General features: G+C 48.8%; 1 protein-coding gene across 3 annotated transcripts in view; it reads left to right on the top strand.

The window, feature by feature from the left end:
- Positions 1–1,349: 1,349 nt before the first annotated feature.
- The window catches only part of HRH2 (histamine receptor H2), a 47,560-nt gene continuing 27,345 nt past the window's right edge, over positions 1,350–21,564 (top strand). For 2 of the 3 annotated variants that reach the window (XR_005019167.1, XM_036845489.1), the window contains exon 1: positions 1,350–1,396. The gene's annotated coding sequence lies outside the window, so the exon portion shown is untranslated. Of the gene's footprint in view, positions 1,397–1,427; positions 1,457–21,564 lie in introns of those variants that run through there. The other variant, XM_036845490.1, reaches the window with a different exon arrangement.

Genomic DNA, 21,564 nt, shown 5'->3' on the forward strand with positions numbered 1-21,564 from the left:
GTGAACAAGAGCAGAGGCTGCGAGACCAGCTTGGAGGCTCTTGCTGTCATTCCAAGATGCTGGTGACCTGCATGCACAGCCTTCAACAGCCTCCCAGAAGCTGTGGCCTCAGAGGTCCAGGGAACTGTGACCTTAGTCTCTGCATCTCAGCACACACATAGCACAGGGTGGGCCCACAGGGACAGAATGACTTAGGATGGCGTGTCAATCATCAGTAGCACGTGCCTGAAACTTACACTCAGCAGAACCAGCTCCCTTTCCCTCTCCTTTGTCAAGCTTCTGCTGGAACTCCCCTCCAGGTATCATATGGGGCAGCCCATCTGACAACCTGCCTCGCTTACTCTGGGTTAGCAAGCCAGGCCTGGCACAACCCTCGCCATCCTGCCCACCCAGGCTCCGCTCCACCGAGGTCTGCGTGGTTAGCACAACAGCCTGGACATCTTGATATTTAAGAGAGAGTTTCTCCCATTGAGCCTCCATGTTTTCATCTGGAAGGTGGGTATCATTTTCCCTACCCCAAGAGCCCCTTTTCCCAAGACCCTCCTCCCTACCTCTTCTCTCTCTCCATCTATCCCTTCAACTAGAGCAAATCCACTCTGGGGGTTTCTGAAGCTCCACTGATTTTTTTTTTTCTTTTTTTAAATTAATAACCCCTAGAACTGATTTCTCTGTGCCTTAAGCCTCGGGCCCTCTGTCTTTCCAGACTTCGGATCCCAGAATTATCCAGACTTTTCCCTTGAAACTAGTTCTTTCTCCCTCTTCTAGCTTGATTCCAGGCGGCTAGGAGCCGGGCACCCAAGGGAAGGGGTGCCACCTGATCCCGTGGGTCTAGCCCTCCCAGGGCAGGCCCTCCAGCTATGGGCAGAAGCCAGCGCTGGGCCGCAGAGGGAAGTCCCCTTGCACTCAGCCGGTTACTGCACGGCTGGAAGCTGGCTCCCAGGCCAGGCAGTGGGGGGAGTGCGGGGAGTGGGTGGGGGGAGAAAAGCGAGAGAAAGAGGGGGCCGCCTGACAGAAAGAAAGACGAAAGGGAAAGTGTCAGAGCCAGAGAGAGAAGGAAAGAAGGTCCAGGAGAAAGGAAAAGAGAGAATGTGGGAGAGCGTGTGGAGAGGGAGAAAAGCCAAGGAAGAGAGAATGTGAGTGTGTGCGCGCCGCGCGCACGGAGTGGGAGAAAGAGAGGAGAGAGAGGGGGAGAGAAAGAGACTTGGAGAGGGAAGGAAGGGAAGGAGCGCTTGGAAGCCAGGAGGAGCGAGTTGGAGGCGGAGACGAGGAAGTGGGTGCGAGGCGCAGGGCGCGGGCGGGGCGCACCGCCAGCTCCATCCCCGGCCGGAGCGCAGCCGGCGCGGGCGCCGGACGGAGGCGAGCCGGAGCGGAGCCACCGCAGCGGCAGCAGCTCCAGGTAGCGCCGCCGCCTCCCCGCGGGGCCTGAGCTCGGGGTGGGGTCCCCTGGCGGGTGCTGGTGAGTAGAGGAGCCGCCTCGGGCGGCTGCTCCCGGTTCCCCGCCGCCGTCTTGACTCTGACCCCGGGTTCGAACCCCGGCCCCTCCGCGCGCTGACTGTGCCTGACCTTGGGAACGTCGCTGCGCTGGCGAGCTTCAGTTACCCTCTGTGACTCGCGGGGGCGGGGGCGGGGGCGGGGGGTGGCGCCCTGGGACGCCTTGCGAGCGCGGGATGCAACCCCGGTCGGTCTGCGGCAGTGCTCTGGGCGCGGGGTCGGGTGGAGGTCCGCTCAAACCCCCTTGGGGGTGGATTTGGAAAATCCACTTTCGCCGAAATAGCCCCTGTTTTGTTCCCGGGTCTGGGCGCTGGCGGTTTCTCAGGACCATGTGTCTGTGGGCACAGGGCACGACTTTCTGCTTAAGGAAAGCAGGCAGAGGGCAGGGGGTGGGCGGGGAGGAGGCTCCTAGCTCCTCAGGCAGCCTTCGTCCCCCCGGATGCCCGATGCCCGGGAGCGGGAGCTTCCAGGATGAGCCAGGCAAGTGGCCTCGGCTTAAAGGCTTGGAAATCCAGTTGTGCCGCTTGAGTAGTACAGCTGACCTTGAGCGTGGGAGCCTCAGTTTCCTCCCCCACGAAAAGGGCCGTGCTAACCGCTGCCTTTGAGGTGGTTGTGAGCATAAAGAGGTGGGGGTAGGAAAGTACCTGCGGGTTGTGGCATTCCCCAGTGGCAGCTGTCATATCCTAACTCGCGTGGCCAGAGTCCTGGTGCTGGTTGCCTCCTGGGAACTCATTTGTACGTGCCAGGTCCTCTCTGGTCTCCTTTGCCAGAGATGGTTAGTGGTCCAGCTGGGCGTGAAGCAGGACCCAGAGAATGGGGGGCGGGGGTGTCAGGGGTCCCACTCCCCGACCCAGACATACATCCTGGTGGTTGTTTTAGACATGAAATCTTTGAGATGACAGCTCATGTCCAGTAAAGACTCCTGGCTGTATCTCCCCGAGCCTCAGTTTCCTTATTTGTAATAGAAAGTTATGAATTCCTCTCTATTCATGAGATTCCTGTTGCTGGAGGTTATGAAAGGCAATTAGTAAATTAGATTTATTGACATCTCTAGCTTGAGATATGAGGAGATTGAATAGAATGAGAAAAGAACACTTCTCTTGCACCTGCCCCGTGAAGACCTGGTACTCAAAGCATTATGTATACGGTATTGGCTGTAATCATCACAATAATCATGGAAGCCAGCGCCATTAAACCCCAATTTACAGATAAGAAAATCAAGGCTCACAGGGTCTGTGATTTCCACAGGGTCACACTGGTGGGATGTGCCTGACCTGGGATTGGCCCCAGTTCTGCCTGACTGTAGAGTGCTTCTCATAGGACCAAACCACCCCCAAAATATGTCTGTGAATGGTGTTCCTGGCACCTGGTTAGCTGGTTTCTTGTTGGCTGGTTTCTTGTTAAACATGTAATAGGAAGAGCTGCTACATAATCACTGGAGAAAGTGAGTCTGAAGGCTGGCGGTGGGGTGGGGGGTGCCTTTGCCAGGTGATTTCTCTAGGGGTCTGGAAGCAAGGAAGGTCACGACTCAACACCACATAGGAAGCAGACGCCAGGCTGACTCATTCCAGCCCACCAACTTCTCTTCCTTCCTCTACCACCTTGTCCCAGTTCACCTCACCTCCATTAACCTCAGGCTAGACTTCTCTGGGCTGCAAGAACAATTTCTGCATCCTCCCCTGATGACTAATGCAACTGACCCTACCAGCTGATGTGTCCAACGAGAAAAGAAGGCCAGCTGTTGTCCATCTCCACTAAGGCCCCCAGAGAAAGGGAAACAGGATTACGTCCCAATCCCAAGGATTTAGCTCAGCTTAGGGAGAAAGTCTCTGGTGATGGGAAAATGGACTCCTTGCTATGGGAAAATGGGTGTCCCAGCAGGCTGGAGAGGTTCCTTTGCCAAAAATGTTTTAAGAGAAGAGGAAGACATCCAAACAAAAGGATGGAAATATGGACAAAGGCTCTTTCAATTGGAAAGATATTCATCAACAATCAGAGAGCACCTAAATGTCTGACAGTAGGAGATCAATTAAGTAAACTATGGGACAGCCATGTGGCTACTAAAAATGGACAGTTCTTTTTTTTTAATGATAAATTTTATGTTATGTCTATTTTACCACAATATTAAAATAAAAAACAAACTTGAATGGTCACCCATCTCAGACTAAAAGCCTAAATTCTTTTTTTTTAAATTATAGTTGATTTACAATGTTGTGTTAATTTCTGCTGTACAGCAAAGTGATTCAGTTATACATATACATATATATATATATATATATATATATACATTCTTTTTTAAAATATTCTTTTCCATTATGGTTTATCATAGGCTATTGAATGTAGTTCTCTGTGCTATACAATAGGACCCTGTTGCTCTTCCATTCTATATATAACAGCTTACATCTGCTAACCCCAAACTCCCACTCCATCCCTCCCCCAACCCTCTCCCCCTTGGCCACCACCAGTCTCTCCTCTATGAAAAGTGGACAGTTCTTAATGGATGGGGACATGTTTATGCTTATGCATATGCGTATATATGGCATAGTCACAAATTGGTGACAAGCACGTAAAAAAGACTGGAAGGAGATAAGTCAAATGGTGTTAACAGTGTTTGCCAGTGGGAGATTTATTCTTTCTTTATAATTTTTGAACTTTCCAGATTTTATGCAAATATAGTATTTTATACTATAATAATTAGCAGACATAGAATTGTCTGGCTTCTAGTGACAATATACCCCACCCTCTCCCACCTCCTCCTGGTCAGCACCCAGGACAGGGCTGGCGCATGGATGCTTGTCAGTAATAAGGACACCTCTGTGTTGAGGTCTGGCAGGCACCTTAGAAGGAAGAAGGAATACTAAAATTTTAATACCACTAATATCTGGCATTGGTTATGTTCTTACTGTGTGCTCGTGATAACCCTATGAGGCAGGCACTATCAATACCCCATTTTACAGAGAAGAAACCAAGAGTCAGATACCTTCAGCCACTTGCCTAGTGTCACACAGGATTCAAGCCCAGGCCATCTAAATTCAGAGTCTACACTCCTAGCCAGAGTCCGGAAGTGTCAACAGACTCCATTGGCTGACATTTTAGTACCTATCACAGAAACCCTGGGGGAAGCAATGCATCTCTGCACTTTATAGGTAAAGAAATGGCTCAGGGAATTCCTCGGTGGTCCAGTGGTTAGGACTCGGCACTTTCACTGTGGGGGCCCGGGTTCGATCCCTGGTCATGGAACTAAAATAATAAATAAATAAAGATGGTAGCATCAACACCAATGTTCATAACGGCACTATTTACAATAGCCAAGACATGGAAGCAACCTAAATGTCCATCAACAGATGAATGGATAAAGAAGATGTGGTACATACATACAGTGGAATACTACTCAGCCATGAAAAAATATATATTATATATATAAATAACATATATTTTATATATATATATATATATCCTAATGGTTCTGTTTCTCTTCTCTGAAGAACTCTGACTGATACTTAGCATGTCAGAAATGGAACTCCTGTCCTTCCCCAAAGTCTGACCAACCTGCTCTCTTATTCATCTCAATTCATTGGCAATTCCATCCTTTTGGTTGCCCAGACTGAAAATCCTGGAACCATCCTTTTCTTTTTTATTTTATTTATTTTAAAAAATTTTAAATCAATTTTTTAAGTTGAAGTATCGTTGATTTTCAGTGTTGTGTTGGTTTCGGGTGTGCAGCAAAGTGATTCAGATACCTATATGTACATGTGTTCTTTTTCGGATTCTTTTCCATTGTGGGTTGTTACGAGATGTTGAGTATGGTTCCTGGAGCCATCCTTAAAAGTTCTCTTTTTCTCATATATCACATGCAATCCATCATCAAATACCATTGGCTTTATCTTAAAAATATGTCCAAACTTACAGACTGGGAGAAAATATTTGCAAATGATGCAACCGACAAGGACTTAATTTCCAAAATATACAAACAGCTCATACAACTCAATAACAAAAAAACAACCTGGACTTCCCTGGTGGCTCAGTGGTTAAGAATCCGCCTGCCAATGCAGGGGACGTGGGTTTGATCCGGTCTGGGAACATCCCACATGCCATGGAGCAACTAAGCCCGTGCACCACAACTACTGAGCCTGCGCTCTAGAGCCCGCGAGCCACAACTACTGAAGCCTGCACGCCTAGAGCCCGTACTCTGCAACAAGAGAAGCCACCACAATGAGAAGCCCACGCACCGCAACGAAGAGTAGCCCCCGCTCGCCGCAACTAGAGAAAGCCCACGTGCAGCAACGAAGACCCAACGCAGCCAAAAATAAATAATAAATGTATTTTTTTAAAAAATCCAGTCAAAAAATGGGCAGAAGACCTAAATAGACATTTCTACAAAGAAGACATACAGATGGCCAATAGGCACATGAAAAGATGCTCAACACCTTGCTGGCTCAGAATGGCCATCATTAAAAAGTCCACAAATAACAAATGCTGGAGAGGGTGTGGAGAAAAGGGAACCCTCCTACACTGTTGGTGGGAATGTAAATTGATACAGCCACTATGGAGAACAGTAGGGAGGTTCCTCAAAAAACTAAAAATAAAGTTGCCATATGATCCTGCAATCCCGTTTCTGGGCATATATCTGGAGGAAACTATAATTTGAAAAGATACATTCACCCCAATGTTCATTGCACTATTTATAATTAGCCAACCTAAATGTCCATCGACAGATGAATGGATAAAGAAGATGTGGTACATATATACAATGGAATATTACCAGCCATAAAAAAGAACAAAATAATGCCATTTGCAGCAACATGGATGCAACTAGAGATTATCATACTAAGTGAAGTAAGGCAGACAGAGAAAGACAAATACCACATGATATCACTTATATGTGGAATCTAAAATATGTCACAAATGAATGTACCTACGAAAAAGAAACAGACTCACAGACATAGGGAACAGACTTGTGGTTGCTGGGTGGGTGGGGAGAGGATGGAGTGGGAGTTTGGGGTGAGTAGATGCAAACTATTGTATATAGAATGGATAAACAACAAGGTCCTACCGTATAGCACAGGGAACTATATTCAATATCTTGTGATAAATCATAATGGAAAAGAATATGAAAAAGAATGTATGTGTATGTATAACTGAATCACTTTGCTGTACAGTAGAAATTAACACAACATTGTAAATCAACTAAACTTCAATTAAAAAAATTATTTTAAATGTCAAAAAAAAAAAAAAAGATCCCACAAGCTGCATGGCATGGCCAAAAAAAAGAAAAAAATAATTAAGTTAAATTTTTTTTTAAAAAAGAAAACAAATGGCACAGCAGTGACCTCCAAAGTGCCAGGCCTTGTGCTGGATGCTGGGGACCCAAAGGTACATAAGGTGCCCTCCCTACACGGGTGTGGGGAAGAGTGGTGTGTAAACAGTGTCCCCAGGGCTTTCATGCAGGTGGGGTTGTTTAGGAAACTGTGGGACCTCAGAGGACGAAGGGTGAAGGCTCCCCAGACAAGATGATATCTGAAATGCTTCTGGAAAGCTAAGCAGGAATCCACCAGGTGAGTAAGAGAGGTTAGAACAGTGGTTCTCAACGGGGCACAGTTTGGTCCCCAGGGACATTTGTCGATGTCTGGAGATATTTTTGATTGTTACAACTGGGGTGGGGGGGTGTGCTGACATCTAGTGAGTAGAGGGCAGGTGTGCTGCTAAACATCCCACAATGCCCCCATAACAAAGAATTAACCTGTCCAAAATGTCAACAATGCTGAGTTGAGGAACCCTGGCTCAGAAGAGAAGGGCCTTCCTGAGCAGGGATCAGCCTCCATGCATATTTACTGAGTGCCTCCTTTGAGCCTGTGATTGCATTGCTGGCTGTCTGGCCTCCCTGCTGCCACTCTGCCCCCACCACCCACCAGAGTGGTCTCTTTTTTTAAAACATAAAAGCTGTATAGAGATATAAATCACATGCCATAAAATTCACCCCCTTAAATTATACAAGTCAGTTGCTTTGGGTATATTCACAGAACTGTACAACCATTACTGCTATCTAATTCCAGAACATTTTCATCACCCCAAAAAGAAACTTTGTAAACATTGGCTGTCACTCCCTACCCACCCCCGCTCCCACCCAACCACTGATCTACTTTCTCTCTTTGTAGATGTGCCTATTCTGGACATTTCATACCAAGGGAATCATACAGTGTGTGGCCTTTTGTGTCTGGCTTATTTCGCTTAGCATAATGTCCTCAAGGTTCATCCATGTTGTAGCGTGTGTCAGTACTTCATTGTTTTTTTATGGCCAGAATAATACTCCATTGTATAGATATACAGCATTTTGTTTATCCATTCATCGGTTGATGGCTATTTGGGTTGTTTCCACTTTTTTGGCTATTATGAATAATGTTGCTCTGAACATTTGTGTACAGGTTTTGTCAGGACATAAATTTTCATTTCTTTGGGGTATATACCTAAAAGTAGAATTATTAGGTCATATGATAACGCTATGTTTAATCCTTTGAGGAACCGTCAGAGTGTTTTCCAAAGCAGTGTTACCATTTTACATTCCCACCAGCAGTGTCTGAGGTTTCCAGCTTCTCCACACCCTCACCAATGTTTACGATCTGACTTTTGGATTCTAGCCATCCTAGTGGGTGTGAAGCGATATCACTGTGGTTTTGATTTGCATTCCCTGGATGGCTAATGAATCTGAACATCTTTTCGGGTGCTTATTGGCCATTTGTGTATCTTGTTTGCAGCACTGTCTATTCAGATCAGAATCATCTTTTGAAACTTGGTTGCATCCTTCCCTTACTTAGACCGAAATGCAAACCCCATTAAGGTGTACAAGCCCTACAGGACTGGGCCTTGTCCCCACCTTCTACTGCACCTCCCCTCACTCACGCTGCTCTGGCCACGCTGGCCTCAAAGCAGCAAGCTGGTCCCCATGCAAGACCTTTGCACGGTTGGTTGAAACGCTGGTCGTTTCCTCTGCCCAGGTCATCATTTGCATAGCAGCTCTGGGGTCAGCCTCAGAAAGGGCTTCACTCTTCTCTCAGTCTCAAGGGGTTCCCTCCACCCCTAGGCCCTTTCTAGCACATCTCAAGGTTTCTTTTGATCATTATTTTTACTATCTGATAAGATCCAGGGGAACTGGCCTCCTGTGTGACCCTGGGCAAGCGGCTGTCCCTCTCTGGGTCCCAGCTGCCCCATCTGAAAACCAGAGGGGGCCGTATTGGCTGATCTCATAGGGCCTTCTCAGCTCTGCCCTTCTTTGATGCCGGCTTCCCCGTGACAGTGCTGCCAGGAGGGCGCAGGCTTGGCGCCGTGGCAGTGAGAGAGAGATGGCTGGAGCCAAGTTGGTCACGGATCGGAACGGAGCAGGTGGCGTGGCTGATTATCGCCAGCCCCGTGGGGACAGTCTCTAGGAGCATGTGGCAGCCTGGACCTGGTGCCCAGCCTCCAGGAACGGCAGGAAGAATTGTCAACAGCTCCAACAAGGTCTCCACCTTGGCCACTTTCAGCTCTGGAGTCACCCACTTTTCCCATGAGAATAATCTTCTAACTTCCAAACCCTCTCTGAGCACTAGAGCCATTCGGTCCCGGGGGTCTGCTTGTGCCCTAGTCTTGGGCAGTGTGCCGAAGACACAGGGATGGATGAATGGGACACCTGCCAAAAGATTCCGGTGTAGTGGGGAAGGCAGACGTGTAACCCACAGTGGGACACATGCAGCCCTGAAGCCATGAGCAAACCTCAGAGACTCCATTACCCACTGCCCTGGGGGAATCAGGGGAGGATTTGCAGAGCTGGGTGTGCGGGTGAAATGGAGTGCAGCAGGTAGACAGAGAGTGTCGGGTATTAAAGGTGGAGAAAGAGGTGTGCAGAGCCATAGCTGCGAAACTTCCAGGTGTGCTCAGGACATTCAGGACAATTAGGTTTTGCCTGAGGCACCAGGGACAGTGGAAGGAGGTAACGGAGGATTCGATTTGCCAGGGCCCTGATCATGAAAAGCCTGCAATGCCAAGCTGAGGAGTTTGGACTTTGCCCCTGTAGGCTGCAGGAGTCACGCAGAGACTTTAGGCCGAGGATAGAGGCGATTAGGTTGCACTTTTGAAAATGCCCTTTCTCCAGACAGCACGGAGGCAGGTGGGGCTGAGGAGAGAGCGGGAGGCCAGGCACCTAATCGGGATGCCCTTGCTCTTGTCCAGGTGAGCAGGGATGAAGGCTGAAATGCTGCAGCTGGAGAGAAGACAACAGATTCAAAAGCTGTTTGGGAGGTAAAAGCACGTGAAGGAGGTGAGAGAGTCTAAATAATGAACGACACGGGAAGAGCTGATGCCAGCCTCCCAGGGTCCCAGCTATGACGAAGGAGGCACGGGAGCTGCGGGAGCTGGCGTAGGAGTGTGGCATTTTCCAGGTGGCTGAGAGACAGGATAGAGGCCTCGGGAGAGGGTGATCCAGACCCAGGGGTCAGGATGTACAAAGGCACGGAGGTGTGAGAATGTCGAGAGTTAAGGAAAGGGTGAGGCTTTCTGGTTGACTGGAGCACAGAGGGCATGATAGGAGGGGAGGGGAAACTGAGGCGGGGGAGGGCAGAAGGGGCAGAGGCTCTGGCATCGGGAGGCTGTTAGATGCCGGAGCAGAAGTCCCGGCTACAGCACTATTAAACCATCACTTCCAGACGCAGAGCGCTCACTACCCCCGAGAAAGCCCATCGCTAGGGTTAGTCACCCCTCTCCTGGACTCCTTACCAGACTTCCAGGGCAGAGATGGGTAAATGTCAGCCCGATCTTCAACCAGGAAGAAGGCAGACTCCCCCCGAACAACTGACCAATGAATTTGGTCTAGGGCAGAATTCTCAAAGGCATAATGAAAGGTGGGAGGGTGGTTAGAGAAGCAGGGAAATCCTGGGGGCTGACCTTGCCCTCCGAGAATACCGGGGGCGTGCCAAGATCATAGACGGTAGCTGGTGGAGGACATGCACAGGGAACTCTAAGATATTTTTTTAAAAAAAAGAGCCAACATTTAAAAGTGAGGTTTCATTGAAAAGTTTGGATATTTTATTTTAAAGCCAGAAGAATTCACGTAAAAGCCAGATTTCCAGCTTCTCTTGCAGAATGTGGTGATTGGGGGGCACCGGGCCCATAGTGACCACAGTGGCCACCCCTCTGGCCCAGGCACGCATCCGCTCTCTGGGTCACCATGCCCGCACGCACACAGTCCCACAGAGGGTGCAGACAGTTCACACACAGCCTGCCTGGGTCAGGAGGCCTTTGGATCTGGGAGGCAGAACCAGCCTCCTAACTTTCTCTTCCCCCGTGCCTTTCCCTTGCCCTGCATTCCCTAAACGGGTCCTAGGAGCCTCATTCTCAGGGGAGCCTCCACGGTAAAAATAGGGCTGGGTGGGGGGGGGGGGCGGTGGAGAGCGGGTTCTAGGACCTTATTTGACTTTCTGGAAGCCCTGCAATCCATAGCCCCTGTCAGCCACAGCACATGCCCGTGAGCTCAGTCAAGGCCACAGTAAGGCCCCAGCTGACTTGATTTGCCCCTGATTCATTCCCAGCACAGATTCCTTTGTTTAAGTAGCACCTTGTCCCCATTTGGGGAAATACTGCCTTTTTCGAAAGGTTTATTAGATAGTTAGGGCTTTTTCTTTTCACTTTTTGATTAAATAAAACACTGATACGGTTCAGAAGTGCAACATACAAAGGCGTGTGGTGTACAATATACAAAGGCCCCCCTCCACCCTGGCCCTGTCTGCCCTGCCCAAAAGAGGGGGTCAATTTTGTTATTTTGTTGTGATGTATCTTTTCAGATTTTCTTTATCCAAAAACATATACATTTCATATATAAACACATGTCTATGTACATATGTATTCTCACCTTTGACACAAGGGGAGCATATTATACACAATTTTGCATCTTCATGTTGATTTTTAGTCCCTGTAGAATTCATTCTTAGTGTAGAAGATTTTGAATAAGGAGATGTAGAAGAAAACAGTGACAAATCATTGTACTACCATCCAAAGAAAACCACTATTACCACTCAGCCTACCCTTCTACACATAAATTTTATTTGTTGTGTTTCTCCCCTGCAGGTTAACAGGGTAGGCGTAGTTAGTCACCCTCTATATACAATCTGAATCCTGCTGTTTTATTACTTAAATATAAGCATTTTCCCTTATTTCATAGTTTCCAAAATGTGATAGCAACAGCTCTAGTAATTCCATTACGGCATCATTTACTCAACTGTTCTTCTAGTTTTGACCGTGTAAAAGGCATTTGCAGTATTCACCTATCGTAAATAATAGTGAAACCTACAGTTCTGTATGTCTTTGGAGTTGTGTTGAGTGAGCACCTTCAGAAAGCCTGGCATCTAGAGCAGAAGCTGAGTAGCCATGAGTTGGTCCCCCAGGGCTGGTGGCTGGGGGGCTGGGAGAGCATAGCTGAGGGAGGGGATGTGGGTGAAGTCCTGGAAGAAGGGACCAGGAGGCCAGTGGGCAGCTGCAGGAAGGCGGGCTCTGGGCCCAGCATTGTGCTGAGTGCTTGTGCATCCGTAGAGCGTTCACACCTGCTGAGGGCTTGGTAAGCGCTGGGGCTTCACACACATTTGCCCAGTTACTCCTCACAACAGTCAGATAATGTGAGGATTATTGTTATTTCCATTCTGCCAGGTGAGGAACCTGAGGTGGGAAGAATGCAAGCCGTTGTTCCCTACGGTCACAGAGAGAAGCAGTGCGGCCAGAATTGGACCCAGGTAGCTGGTCCTAGGAGCACCTTGCTCTTAACCCCCACAAGCCTCTCGGCACCCTTGTGTAGTTGGGATTATTATCCCCACTTCTCAGGAAGAAAAACTGAGGCTCAAATCAGAGCCACCCAGCTAACAGTGCCTCCCTGGCAAGCAGCAGAGCTGGGATTTGAACCCACAGCAGCTGCTGGAAAAGACCTGATTTTCATCAGGGTCCTGGAGGCTGAGATGGGGGTGGGGTGAGGGGTGCGCTGGGAGGAGAAGCCTTCTGCCCCAAACTCAGACTCCAGGAGCCGCCCTTGTACTCAGACTCTTCCAGATGAAGACGTGTTTACTTGGGTGCCTTCTGTCACGGGAGAGGAGGACAAGAAGACGAGAGAATGGCCATGGGGAGGGGAGGGACGTTTACCGAGGAGGCATCACGCCTCTAGCACCATCCCCTTACCTTCACATTTCATCTTCCCAGCATCATGTGCTGTGGTTTTATGCCCATTTACAGGTGGGAAAACTGAGCCTCCGACTGGTTCCGGGTTCCTTTCCACTACATGGTGTTAGCTTCCTGGCATGAGCAAAATACTCCCTTAAATGTGGGGCAGGCAGTCCTGGGGGTCCTGAAGTGGACTTGGGTGGTCAGTGGCACAGATAACCACAACCATCCAATCATACAGTGAGTGGGTTTTGCTTTTGATTCTCCTTTAGGCTTTCCTCTTTGTGTCAAAGAAAGTTATCAGTTAGGTGCTAATCTGTCTTTAATACCTTATAGCACAGCCTTTCTAATTAGGAGACGGTTAGGCTGGCTTTTCAGGCAGCAGTAGCTACACGGAATTTAACAGCATCGTCTGTGTTTCCACTGCCTTTATTTTCAGGGTAATCTATTTGAGGGAAAGTGATCCTGGTGGTTACTGTAATGATAAAACAGTTCCTTTTGCAATTAATTCTGTCACTTTAAAGAAAAATGTTAAGTACAAAATAGAACTGGTATTTTGTGGGTTTGGCAAAAATCATGGAGTTGGTACCTGAACGCATGAGGTTTGGGAAACACAGGAGGCTTAGGACAGGGTACGCTGTTGGCAATTGGAAACCGAGAGGGCTCTTCCCACCTCTGACCAGCTGTGTGGCCTCGGCCCAGGCATTCGGCCTCTCTGTGGCATCTTTGCCAAGTGGAGTAATAGTGACTCTGCCCTGGCGGCTCCACAGAGCTCTCCGGCAGGACTCAGGATGAGGTAATGAGCATGTGGAGGGACCATGGAAAGTGGGGGAGGGCAAAGAAGATTACATAAGATAACCAGTGTGTGTGAATGTTCCTGGCAAGCGTTAGCTGTTTGCTGTGGATATCTTTAAGGTGACCCAGCCAGCTTCAGGACTTTCGCCTTGTAAGAGCAAGCTGTACCCTGCTGGAAGGGCAACACCTTTCTGGAGTGAGTTTGGGGGAAAGAAGAACAGAGAGAAAGGAAGCTATGATGTTGGCAGGGGCGGTTCTGGTGCCCAGCTCTGCTGCCGCCGCTGGTGGTGATGAAGGTGGTGGTGGTGATAATGGTAGTGATTTTGGTGAAGGCAATACTGGCAGTGACAATGGCAGTGATGTGTCCAGTTGGAGGGCCTGAGGGCTTTTGTATCCATAGAGAAGCGGCAACTCAGGAGCTCTGCGGGGCTGCCCGGAGGAAGGGACTTAGATTTGTTCTCTGGGGCTTCAGAGCTTTTCAGGAGCCTACAAAAATGTCTGCAAACTCACACACACACACACACACAAATACCAGATCTAAAATACAAAAAAGACCCCACAAAATTTCAAGGAGTAATTGTTTAATTGGAAACTTATGACAGCTAGTCAGTGGCAGCTCATTATACTAAACAGCTAAATATGAATCCTATTTTCTATGGAATGTGTTCTATGGATGTTACAATGCATTTATTATGCAGTATGGGGTATGCCTCCAGGAAAAAGAATACATAGGGCTCTATAAGGTTTTTAAATGGCCATGACTGATTGGCAAATAACTTGTGAGATAGTAAGTCCCCCATCGTTGGAAGTATGCAAGGCAATCAGGGATGACTGCCTCTCTGGGATGCTATAGAAGGGGTTCCTGAACACCATATGACCACTGAGTTTTGTTTCTACCCAGAGCCCTCCTATTTTATTATTTTGGGGGCTCCTGATTCCTTCCCTCCCACCCCCTCCAGACACACACACACATCAAGTTGCTGGAGGAAACCTTTGAAACATTCTAAGCCCATCTCCCCACATTTTTGCTGAGGAAACTGGGGGCACTAAACTAGTGGGAGGTAACATGGCAAGTCAGAGTCATAACAGGGACTCAAACTCAGGGTCCAAATTCCCAGCCCAGTGCCCTCTCCACCCCTCCCCTCCCCCCTGGGGAGTTTTGCCCCTGGGTGGCAGAGATTCAGACCCCCCCTGCAAACATTGGCGATCCAGGGTCTCACCTCCCCCAGAAGAACCAAGGTAGGATTTTCATTTGACCCTGTCCAACCCCTGCCCTGAAAAGTCCACCCCAGGTCTTTCCCACACCTGCCAGCCCACTGCTGACCGTGGGCTTTGGCCAAGTTACAAAACACCATAAACCTCAATTTCCTCGTCTATAAAATGGAGATAAGTAATGGTGTCCATGTAAGAGGGTTGTTGCAGAGAGATTAAACTGGATAATATAAAATACTTGGAACATTGCCTACACTTTCCAAGCGCCCCATAAATAGGATATTATATTATGATGGTTGTTTTCAGTATGCATCAGTCAATCCAATAAATATTAATTTATTTAATAAATTAAGAGCCCCCATTAAGTGCCTGTCCAGGAACAAAAAATTGATCCTGGTCCTCACGATGCCTACATTCCACTTGGGAGAGAGATATAGTGAACAAATAGGGAAGCAAGAAAAAAAGCCAAGAAAAATTGTGCTCTGCAGAAAGCCAAATGGCAGGGATGTGATGGAAGGTCAAGGGAGCTGCTTTGCGGGTCGAGGAGGACCCCCTCCACAGAACTGATATTTTCTCCAAGGTGCCAACGTCCACATCGGCAGCAGATCACAGGCAGAGCCCCAAGGAGGAGAGTGCAGCATGTCCAAGGCACTGGGGCAGGGGCACTGTGGCCAGGTAGCCACTGAGCCCTGAGGGTAAGGTAGGAGGTCAGAGAGGTGGGGCACAGATCCCATGGGGCCTTGTGAGCCAATGGGAGTGTGTAAAGGGACAGTGTGGGTGTGACAGAAGCAAGAGGGTGGTGCTGGGGGCTGAAGGGAGTTGCAGGATGTTTGTCGGGAGCAAAAGTCCAGGCAAGAGATGGTGCTGGCTTGGACTAGGACCAGGATGGCAGCAACCAAGGAAAGTAGCTGTATCCAAGATGTAGGTATTTCAGAGGCAGGATCCACTGGGCTTGCTGATGGGTTGGATGCTGGGGATGAAGGAAAGACAGGAGTCCAGGATGATGCTTGAATATGTAGCCTGATCCCCTAGGTGGATGAAGGGGAGGCAGAGGCTAGATAAGAGACTCAGGGATCCTCCCTCAGTCCCAAGTTACATGCACTTTGTGCCCACAATGTCCAGAATAGTCAAATCTATGGAGCCAGAAAGCAGGTTGGTGGTTGCCAGGGACCAGGGAGAGGGAGTGATTGCTTAATGGCCATGACATTTCCTTTTGGGGTGATGAAAATGTTTTAAAACCAAATAGAGACGGTAGTTACACAACATTGTGAATGGACTGAATGCTACTGAATTGTACACTTTGATTTTACATTATGTGCCTTTCACCTAAATTGAAAAAAAAATATGAAGGAGAAATAAAGACTCTCTTAAACAAGCAGTGACCAAGGGAATTTGTTGTCACCAGATGTGGCTTCAGGTTCCCACATCAGCCATTGGCAGAAGCCAGGTAAATGGCCTGGGGTCTTTCACTGAAAAGAAAACACCACAAAAAGAACTGGTCACACAAATAGTCAGTGAATGAACTGGATTAGATGCATGTCTTGGAGGGGTGTTTGGCTTGGACACTCAGAGACTATGGAGTCAGTCAAAGCCCTGCCTGCCTCTTTACCAGCTGTGTGCCCTTGGACAAGTGACTTAACCTCTCTGAACCTGAGTTTCACCATCTGTCAAATGGGAATAATAATAATCTCTGCCTCACAAAGATATGAAATTATCTGTGGGTGCTCAGTAAATGGAAAAGGTCAGTGTCCTGGCCTCTGGTCCAGGTCACCTTCCCCCTCACCGTGATGCTCGAGTGATAACATTCATCATAAGAAAATGTCCACTTTGATGCCATCATCCCTTTCTGGGCTGGTACACACCTCGAAGGGGTGGGTGGGGCTCTTCAGCCATGGTTACAGAACCTGCCCCAAATTCCAGACAATATTTGGGTCCGTTCATCTCTCAGGCTGTGCAGAGGGGACCCCCCGGGGGGCTGCAGTGCTTGGGACAAGATGAGCTTGAGAACAGAAGTGAAAACAATCCTGGCTTCTGGCCCCTCGTGGCTCAGAAGAAATGAAAGAGTGGGACCAAAACTCAGACCACCAGGAGCCCAGAGCCTTTCTCTCTAAAGAGCAGCCTCAACCAGAAATCTGTTACTGCCTTAAGAGGCTTTTACCAAACGTCCAGCCCACTGTGGGGAAAGAGTTAGAAATCTGCAACCACAAAGATCAAAGACACCCTGGAATGGTATTGCAAAGGTGGAAGTATTTTCTGCTGCATATGCCAGGGGACTCGTGCTGTCTCTTTGAAAAGCCCTAAGGGTAGTTTCTTTCTCTATAGGAAAAGTGAAATAGTAACAACTGAGAACAGGGATTCTGGAGTCAGACAGACTGGGGTTCAAATCCTGACTTTTCCACTTGGTGATGTTGAGACTTTGGGCAACTTAACTTTTCTGAGCCTGGGTTTCTGCATTTGTAAAAAGAGGAAAAGATCTCTTGCCACAGGATGTTGCAATAAAGCATAAGTGAGAGGGTGTTCAGAGACCAGAGAGCCCCAGGAGTGTTGTGAAGTAAGCATCCTACAGATGCTAATGAGTGAGAGAGGCCTCATTGACTGATGGCTGACTGGGATCCAGAGATCTGGGGTCCCAGATGCTACCAGTTCCTTGGGCAACCTCGGGCCTGTTGATTGAACCTTCAGGGCTGCCTATTGCCTTCAAAACTGAATCCAAACTCCTTAGCACGCCATCCACAGCTACATTTCCACCCCCACCCTGAGAATCAGCTGGAGAGGTTGGCAGAGGCCAGACCATGCAGGGCCAGGGCTTGGCAGGCACTGGCATCTTTATGCAAACAACAGGGGAAGCATTGGAGGGGCCTGGCCTGACCAGCCCAAGGCCTGCGCGGTGACTGCGGGGCGAGAGGTCCCTGAGGGTGATGAGCTTGGAGCGGTGGACTTACTGTTAAGGGGCTCCTGACTGAGCAGACCGAGCGCCAGCCCTGGCCTGGAGCCCTGATCAACCAGGTCCCGTTCCTAAGCATCACCTGAGCACACAGCTGCCTTTCCTTTGCTGTTGTTCCCTCTACCCCGTGTGCCCTCCCTCTTCCCTTCTCCACCCGCCAAACCATGTGGCCTGGATGTTAGTTTGGCAATCGGTGACATCTACCCCAGGTAAGAAGATTCAAAAGGTCCCAAAGGACATATGGTGAAAGAAGTCTTCCCCCCACTCTTTGCCCAGCCCCCATATCCCTCCCTGGAAGCAGTCAGTCCCTTTTCACATGTGCCTTTCCTGGGCCAGTCTGTGTGTCAATGCATGAGTCGCACACACACGTTCCCCCTTTCGCATGTCACACTCCACACATGTGGAACCCATCCCACGTCAGCCCGAAAGCCTGCGACAGTCCTGTTTTTTAATTTTAATTTTTATTTATTTTTTATTGACGTATCGTTGATGTACAATATGATGTAAGTTACAGGTATACAATATAGTAATTCACAATTTTTTGATTAAACTCCATTTATAGTTATTATAAAATATTGGCTATATTCCCTGTGTTGTACAATATATCCTTGTAGCTTATTTTGTACATAATAGTTTGTACCTCTTAATCCCCTACCCCTATATCACCCCCTCTCCCCTTCCCTCTCCCTACTGGTAACCACTAGTTTGTTCTCTATATCTGAGTCTGCTTCTTTTTGTGGAAAACAGTATGGAGGTTTCTCAAAAAACTGTAAAAAGAACTACCATATGACCCAGCAATTTCACTCTTGGGTATATATCTGAAAACAACAAAAACACTAATTTGAAAAGACACATGCACCCCAATGTTCATAGCAGCTCTATTTACAATAGCCAAGGTATGGAAGCAACCTGTGTCCATCAACAGGTGAATGGATAAAGAATATGTGGTATATGTATACAATGGAATAGTACTCAGCCATAGCAAAGAACAAAATATTGCCATTTGCAGCAACATGGATGGACTTGGAGGGTATTATGCTATTTGAAATAAGTCAGACAGAGAAAGACAAATACTGTATGATATCACTTATACGTGGAATCTAAAAAATACAACAAACCAGTGCAACAGTCCTTTTGATGACTGCACTGCATACTGTCACCACAGGCACTTTTACACCATTTCCAGGTCACATGACAAATTCCTAGAAGTGCAACTGCTGGGTCAGTAGTCTGTTTTTGTTTTTTTGTTTTTTTTTAAATTTATTTATTTATTTATTTTTGGCTGTGTTGGGTCTTCGTTTCTGTGCGAGGGCTTTCTCTGGTTGCGGCGAGCGGGGGCCACTCTTCATCGCGGTGCGCGGGCCTCTCACTATCGCGGCCTCTCTTGTTGCGGAGCACAGGCTCCAGACGCTCAGGCTCAGTAGTTGTGGCTCACGGGCCCAGTTGCTCCGCGGCATGTGGGATCCTCCCAGACCAGGGCTCGAACCCGCGTCCCCTGCATTGGCAGGCAGATTCTCAACCACTGCGCCACCAGGGAAGCCCCAGTAGTCTGTTTTTAATATTCATGGGGTTTTCCAGGCCCGATAAAACGTTGCTTTCTGCACACATATGTGTGCACACACACACACACACATGCACACGGCTGTCACCGGCCACCACCCACAGCGTCAATCCTCATTCCTCCCAGTTCGCACAGCCTCTTGTTGCCCCCATCACGGCCCCTGCTACTCACCGCTAGGCTGTGTCTGCACCGCCGGGGGCTGGGACCCCCCTCGTCCTTTAGGTTAGTCTCCCGGCCCTGGGCCCGCATCTTGCCTCGGGCTCCTGTGTGAAGGTAAGAGGCAGCCCCAAAGCGCTGTCAGCCTTTCGGAAGTGGAGCTGCAGCCAGTGGCTGGGCCTCAGTCACGTGGGTCAGCACCCCATGTGCGGCGGCCACTGTGGGGCTTGGAAGGCTCGTCTTCCCTCCTTAAAGAATGAAAGTCACCCCGCTGACGTAACTCCCGCCGCTCAGGCCCCTTTGGGACTCCTGCCAGGGGCAGAGCTCCCGAGGGTCTGATGCTGCCGCCACTCGCTGATGCCCTCGGCACCGGGTACCCAGGACGTTCAAGACGGCCAATGACAGGGGGAGCGTTCTGAGACATTACGGCTCATAAAGCTGAGGAACTGCCTGCCAGGGGCCCAGCGACACCAGCAGCTCATTACCTGTGGTGGTAACTGGGAGCGGCCAGCAGGGCCCAGCTGCGCCTGCCCCCGGTGCCGCTCCCCCAGCGCCTGATGTCCCCGCAGGACAGCCGGACGCGGAGCCGTCTTCTGCCTTCCAGTCACGTCACCCTCCGCTCACACTCCCCCCCCAACCCCCGAGGCTTCCCATGGTTCTGTGGTTAAAATCCACCATCTCTCTGCCTCCAAGTTTTTATAGGGGCTGTTCTCTGTGGAATCTGCTTGTTCCCCATTTTCACTGAGTTAACCTTTTTCCTGTCTGTACAGATCTCAACTCACATATCCCCCAGACCAAGTCAGGTCTCCACACTACATATTCCTGTGTCTCCCTATGCTGCCCCTTTATATAACTGTCAACACACTGCAGTTAAATCAGCAGCTCTGCCGTGAGTTACTTCACGTTTGCCCCACGCCAAGCTGTCGTAGAAGCTCCAAGATGTGTCTGCTGTGCTCACCGCTGTACCCCAGCACCCAGCACAGTGTCTGCCCCTGCAAAGCACTCCATAAATATGTGGAGCATACGTGAATGCTATTTCCTGGTTGTGCCGCTTTAAGACAATAATAAAAAATATTTATTATTATGAAATAATAATCTTATGCTATTATTATGTATAATGTAACCTGCCATACGCCAGGTACTAAGTGTTTTACAGACCTTTACTCTCTGCATTTTCACATTCACCAAGTGAAGAAGGACATATTATTATCCCCATTTTACAAATGAGAAAACTAAGGCTCGGAGAAGTTGCAGTCTTGTGCCTGAGGTCACAAAGTTATTAAATGACACCACTGGGATTAAAACCCAGATCTGTCCAATGTCAAAGTCCTTGCCTTTCAGCCCCTGGGGCTCCCTTCACTTCTCTGAGTGTCAGTTTTTGCAGAATAAGGATCAAACGACCTACTCCGCAGACTTGCCCACCCGCTCCCCCAGAAGGTGCCTGGCACACAGTGTTTGCCTGCTGAATATCGTTTAAAGAAAACAGTTGTAAATGATTGCCTGGAAAATCAGATTCATCTTCAAGGTCAAGTGAGAAACCCAAAGGAGCCTTAACTGATTCCCCCAAATTGCTGGCTACTTCCCCAGTGGCTGTGTCTGGAGTAACAGAAAAGGGGAGCTTCATTTTACTTCCTAATGAAAAGAGAAAAGTGTTGGACTCGGTTTGATAAAATCTGATGGGAGGAGACTCCAGCCCCCAGACTAGTTAATCTTCTAGATGACCTCGCCCCTCTGTTGGCAAACAGAACATACCACCAGTGGCATCTCTTCTGGGATTTTGTGGGTGAGGAGCAGTGAGAGGGGAGTTGGGGCATCAGGCAGACCCGGTTGGCCTCTGGGCTATACCTCTGCTGGTGGGGTGACCGTCAACCCTTCAAGCCCCCATTTTCTTTGCTGCCACAGGGGAGGATTGAGGAGGGTAATGATGTTCTGGATTCCACCCACCACAACTCATTCCTAGGAAGACACATTCTGATGGGGAATCGCCAAGGACCACACTCAGAGGAGAATTTTCCTAGGGCCCTGGAAACTCAGAATTCTACCCACTGGCGTTAAAGAACCCCTCCTTCCTGTGCACCCCAGAAATCACAAGCCTCTGCCAGAGGTGGGTATAAGTGGGAGGTAAAAGTGAGACGGGATGGAGCAGGTACCTCTGGAAGACATCCTGGAGGAGGTGACGCGGAAGCCAAGTCTTGAAGGAAGAGTGAGAGTTCCCCAGGCATGGAAGGGAGGAAGG

Source organism: Balaenoptera musculus, chromosome 3 (assembly GCF_009873245.2).
Source record: "Balaenoptera musculus isolate JJ_BM4_2016_0621 chromosome 3, mBalMus1.pri.v3, whole genome shotgun sequence".
Taxonomy (NCBI): Eukaryota; Metazoa; Chordata; class Mammalia; order Artiodactyla; family Balaenopteridae; genus Balaenoptera; species Balaenoptera musculus.